The sequence below is a fragment of the Scardinius erythrophthalmus genome, assembly GCF_964197995.2.
Source record: "Scardinius erythrophthalmus genome assembly, chromosome: 4".
In the NCBI taxonomy this organism is placed as follows: domain Eukaryota; kingdom Metazoa; phylum Chordata; class Actinopteri; order Cypriniformes; family Leuciscidae; genus Scardinius; species Scardinius erythrophthalmus.
The window spans coordinates 46,298,215-46,304,564 of record NC_138224.1 but is presented as its reverse complement, the minus strand read 5'-3'; positions in this window follow the sequence as shown (position 1 = coordinate 46,304,564).

The window sequence follows — 6,350 nt, the reverse complement described above, 5'->3', positions numbered from 1 at the left end:
TTTTGCTATAATTTAGTGTCAAGCATGATTGCACCATCCAATCTGAAATTTTTTCCATCGCTCCCTGGAGCACAGTTGCTGCTTCGTGACTTGATTTTGCATGGACGTATATCACAGCGTCATCGGCGTACATTTGTACGTGAACTTCAGGACAAATAGCTGGAAGATCATTTATATAAACACTGAACAAGAGAGGGCCCAAAATGGAGCCTTGTGGCACCCCAACTGAGCAATCCAAATAAGAAGACATAGTACTCTTAATTCTTGTGCAGTGCTTCCTATTCTCTAAATATGATTTAAACCATTGTAATGTCTCGTCAGAAATATTGTGAGCGGACAATTTAGATAACAGGATGTTATGGTTTACCGTGTCGAATGCTCTTTTCAGATCTAAAAATATGGCACCCACCACCCCCCCTTTATCCAACATGACTTTGAGTTGTTCAACAAAATAACACAGTGCCGTTTCAGTCGAATGGTGTTTTCTGAAACCGAACTGAAGTGGATTCAGGGGGTGCTCTCCATAATTCAAATGATCCATCAGTTGCATGGCCACTGCTTTCTCGACTACCTTCGATATTACAGGTAGGATACTCACTGGTCTATAGTTGGCCAGCTCAGCTTTATCTCCTCCCTTATATAAAGGTGTAACCACTGCCTTTTTTAGACAATCGGGGAAGACCGCTTCTCTGATGGATCAATTGATTAGCTGAGTAGTAGGGCGACAGAGGGTAGCAGCATTCCTTCTAATCATACACGAATCTAAACCATAACCATCCTGTGACTTTGAAATTTTAAGTCCTTGTAAAATTTTAAGGACTTCTTGCTCCGAGACCTCACTTAAGTGAAACACTGGTTTAGTTGAATCTACATATCTAATTTCCCTTGTTCTGTTACCAAATACAACAACCAAATCATTAACAGAATCTTTAAAAAAACTGTTAAAAGCACTAGCTACCTTTGATTCTTCTTGCGTTAAAGCATTGTTTATTTTAATTTCATAACATTTTTGAGACGTTTTTTTCCGAGAAATAGTATTAATGTGCTTCCAGACTAAGTGATTGTTTCCTTTAGCATTTGTTATCAAATCAATAAAAAAGTTTGCTTTCGAGGTCCTTAGTTCTTTCACTACTTTATTCCGATAATCCTTAAATAGACGCATATCATTTTCAATGTTCGATTTTAAAGCCTTTTTAAGTAGAAAATCTCTTCTCCTCATCAATTTCCAAATATCTACTGTCAACCAGGGTAAATGTGCCTTTTTGTTCAAGTTAACACACTTTTTAATAAATTTCACCTTAACGTTATTTATTAGATCTAAAAAGCTCCCACAAAATGAGCCTATTTCATCATTAGAGTTCAAAATATTCCAGTCTACCTTCTCCAACTCTTGGTCAAAATGTGCAAAATCTTTATTGGGTATTTTATAAAAGACCTCTTTCTTATTTGTTCTAAATGTAAATCTATTTTTGTTTAATTTCCTTGCTATAAGAACTAAATTATGATCTGACATACCTGTGATAAAATTTAAAGATTTTATTATTCTGTCAGATTTTTTTGAAAAGACCAGGTTGATTTGTGTTTTAGATGTTTTGGTTATCCTTGTCGGTCCTTTTATTAGCTGTTCAAAATTATAAAGACCTACTATTTCCTTTAACATTTTCCTACTGTTTTTATCAATCCAATTTACATTGAAATCCCCTAGTACAATTACTTCTTTACCAAGAGTATTTAATTGTTTTAAAATCTCCTTAAATGATGTATAAAATTTAGCATCTGCAGAAGGTGGTCTATAAAAACCAGCTAAAATGAATGACATCTGAGGTGACACATTTATAGTTAAAGCAATACATTCAATCTCTGTATCCAATTTATCTTGCACATTTATCTGATGGCATTGTAAATGCTCTTTAACATATACAAGCAGTCCACCACCTCTTCCAGTAGGCCTATCCCTTCTAAATATGCTGTAGCCTGGAATGCAGTAGGCTGCCTGAGGAGATATCTTTGTTAACCAGGTCTCCGATAAACAAATAAAGTCCAAGTTCGAGTCAGTAAGCAGTTTTTCCACCTGGTCGGTTTTAGAGGAAATACTCCTAACATTTAAATGTCCCCCCAGCAGACCTCTAGGTTTCGATTTCGCATCCCAGATAACTTTAGCGTGGTTGAGTGTATGAAAGAGTGTCAAGTCATACCTCCGTGCCTGTGGTTTTGAGTGAGGTAGATTACTTCTCTTTTGTCGTAGATTGATCCGTTCTGTGGCGTTCCTCCGCCGCGTGCTCCCCACAGCTCCACTTCGCTCTCCCTCGGCATCTCGGCTGTATCCCAGCTGATCCGACTCAAAGCCAGGCTGATCATTCATCGCTCCTTCGCACCGTTTATCCTCGTGTAGTGCACTTTCCGTTGTACGCATATCCTGCCTAGTGCACCCAAAACACAAATCTCCATGTCCCGATTGGCTAGGTAAATCCAGGTGAAAATGCTCGGAGACCCTCGCAGCGTTGGATCCAGCCGGGTGGGCGCACACAGCGTCGCCGCGGCCCGTCATTTTGTCCGAATCGACGCTATTGGAGATAGGGCCTGGGCATTGATGAACGTCTCCCGATAATAGGAGACACAGGATAATGATCAGCGTTTCGCCTTGCGAACTGCGCTCAGGCTGTTTTTGAGTCTTTTTTTGAATGAGGTCATGAGGCCAGGAAACACGAATGTAGTAGCCACAATGGTCTTTCCGTAGCCAAAATGCTTTCCCCCAAACTTGAGGGAAACATTTGCCTCCACCAGGTTACTATATCCATTTTGATTCAATGTTCTTGTGGCCAGTGATCTGTGTCGCCGTCCTGACGGTAACAGTTCAAACAGGTGGTGTCCAGGGTGAGTGGAGTCTGTGATGATTTTACCTGCTCTCTTCCTCACTCTGGAAGAGTACAGGTCCTGGAGGGTTGGCAGGGGGGCACCAATAATCCTCTCTGCAGTCCGGACTGTCCGTTGTAGTCTCCTGATGTCCGATTTGGTAGCTGAACCAAACCAGACAGTGATGGAAGTGCTTAAAACAGACTCAATGACGGCTGAGTAGAACTGGATCAGCAGCTCCTGTGGCAGATTGAACTTCTTCAGCTGGCGAAGGAAGTACAGTCTCTGCTGGGCCTTTTTCACAATGGAGTCAATGTGATTTGCCCACTTTAGGTCCTGAGAGATGGTAGAGCCCAGGAACCTGAATGACTCCACTGCTTCCACAGTGCTGTTCATGATGGTGAGAGGGGGGAGTGCTGGGGTGTTTCTCCTGAAGTCCACAATCATCTCCACTGTTTTGAGCGTGTTCAGCTCAAGGTTGTTATAGCTGCACCAGACAGCCAGCTGTTCAACCCCCAGTCTGTAAGCAGACTCGTCATCATTTTGGATGAGACCGATGACAGTGGTGTCGTCTGCAAATTTCAGGAGCTTGACAGAGGGGTCTTTAGAAGTGCAGTCATTAGTGTACAGGGAGAAGAGCAGAGGGGAGAGAACGCACCCTTGGGGGGCGCCAGTGCTGATGGTGAGGGTCCTGGATGTGAGTTTCCCCAGTCTCACTAGCTGCTGCCGGTCCGTCAGGAAGCTGGAGATCCACTGACAGATTGAGGATGGCATGGAGAGCTGAGTCAGTTTGGCTGTGAGAAGATCAGGGATGATGGTATTGAAGGCCGAACTGAAGTCCACGAATAAGATCCGTGCATAAGTCCCAGGTCTGTCAAGATGTTGCAGGATATAGTGCAGTCCCATGTTGACTGCATCATCCACAGACCTGTTTGCTCTGTAAGCAAACTGAAAGGGATCCAGCAGGGGTCCAGTGATGTCCTTCAGATAGGCCAACACCAGTCTTTCAAACGACTTCATGACCACAGACGTGAGAGCGACAGGTCTGTAGTCATTAAGTCCAGTGATTTTAGTTTTTTTGGGAACCGGAATGATAGTGGAGCGTTTGAAGCAGCAGGGAACTTCACACTGCTCCAATGATCTGTTGAAGATCTGCGTGAAGACTGGGGCCAGTTGGTCAGCGCAGGCTTTTAGACAAGCAGATGAGATGCTGTCTGGGCCTGAAGCTTTCCTAGTCTTCTGTTTTTTGAAGACTCTGCTCACGTCCTCCACGCAGACCTTAAGCTCAGGTTGGATGGCAGAAGGGGGGAGGAGAGGGGTTGCAGGAGGTGATGGTGGATGTGTGAAGTGCACATCAGAGCGGGTGTGAGGTGTGAGTCTGGGCTTCTCAAACCTGCAATAGAATGCATTGAGAGTGTCAGCCAGTTGTTGATTCTCCACAGATGGGGGGGATGGTGATTTGTAGTTGGTGATGTTCCTCAGGCCTCTCCAGACTGATGCCGGGTCGTTGGCTGAAAACTGGTTTTTCAGCTTTTCAGAGTAGCTTTTTTTAGCAACTCTGATCTCCTTTGTCAGTCTGTTTCTGGCCTGGTTATACAAGATTTTATCCCCACTTCTGTAAGCATCTTCTTTGGCATGACGAAGCTGTTTGAGTTTCCCAGTAAACCATGGTTTATCATTAGTGAATGATAAGAATGTCCTGGTAGGAATGCATGTATCCTCACAGAAACTGATATATGATGTTACAGTATCTGTGAGCTCATCCAGATCGGTGGCTGCAGCTTCAAAAACAGTCCAATCAGTGCAATCGAAGCAGGCCTGTAGATCCTGCTCTGCTTCGTTGGTCCATCTTTTTACAGTCCTTATTACAGGTTTAGCTGATTTCAGTTTCTGCCTGTAGGTCGGTATAAGATGAACCAAACAGTGATCAGAGAGCCCCAAAGCTGCCCGTGGGACGGAGTGATACGCATTCTTTATCGTGGTGTAACAGTGGTCCAATATATTACTGTCTCTGGTAGGACATGTAACATGCTGTCTGTATTTTGGCAGTTCACGGGAGAGATTTGCTTTGTTAAAATCCCCAAGAATGATTAAAAGAGAGTCTGGGTACCTTTGTTCCATTTCAGCTATATGTTCAGCCAGCTGTTGTAGCACCGCGCTCACACACGCGTCTGGAGGAATGTAAACATTTGCGAGAATGAATGAGGAAAACTCCCGCGGCGAGTAGAAAGGTTTACAGTTTATGAAATGCACCTCTAAATTAGGAGAGCACATCTTCTTCAGTGTTGTTACATCTGAACACCAACTTTCGTTAATGTAGAAACACAATCCACCACCTCTCGTTTTCCCCGTTAGTTCCGCGATGCGATCCGCTCGGAACAGCTGGAAGCCCGGCAGATGTAGTGCGTTGTCCGGTATGGCTTCACTCAGCCAGGTTTCAGTGAAGCACAGAGCAGCGGAGTTAAAAAAATCCTTGTTAGTGCGGGTGAGGAGAAGAAGTTCGTCCATTTTGTTAGGAAGAGATCGGAGATTCGCAAGATGAATACTGGGTAGTGCAGTGCGGAGGCCGCGCTCGCGGAGTTTAACCAGCGCGCCGGCGCGCTTCCCGCGTTTGCGTCTGACCGCGCGTTTTAACAACACCGCTGCCCCTCCAACGAGAATGTCCAGTAAAACGTCTGAGTTATCAAAATCTGTAAAAAACTTGTCTGGTGTGTGTTTCCTAATGTCCAGAAGTTCGTCTTTGGTGAAACTGATAGGAAAAGAATGACTAAACGCAGAACAAACGAACAAAAACAATACAATGACTGGAGAGCTCCACAACGCGGCGCCATCTTGATATTTTTAATGTCCATCAACTTTTTGACATCTTCAGAAATCCCCTCCTGGAAACTCCCTAAAATTTGTTCATTGGTAATCCTCTCCTGGAAACTACCTAAAACTTGTTCATTGGTAATCTCCTCCTAGAAACCCCCTAGGACTTGGTCATTAAAGCCTTTGCCTCTTCATCCTCCATCTTCTGGACCTTTTCTTCGTTGCATTCTGTATCTCGTCCGCAACACACAGACGGTATTGCTTGCATTTTTCTTCTTTTTTTTTTGGCAAAGCTCTTTCTTACATTTTCAATTTCTCTCTACTCTGCCATATGCTTAATAAATGCTTACAACATTCAGTGTGGTCTGTTTTTCTTTATAAACCATTTTCTCAATAAATGATTTTACAACAACAACTTCTGGTGTCTTGCTTTACAAAAACACTTCCATTATTGTTGACGCCAATACATAATTGCTTCATACACAAAAAGGCATATTTATAATATAAAAGTTTGCATATTCCATAATACTGTCAATTAATTATGAAACAGCAATTTAAAAAAACATTTACTTTGCATAAAGCAAACATTAAATGTGAGTGATTCACTTTACATTTGTGGTCTATGAGCTCTATACGTGTAAACGTCCTCCTATTATTACTGAAAAACAGTAATAAAGATTAAAATA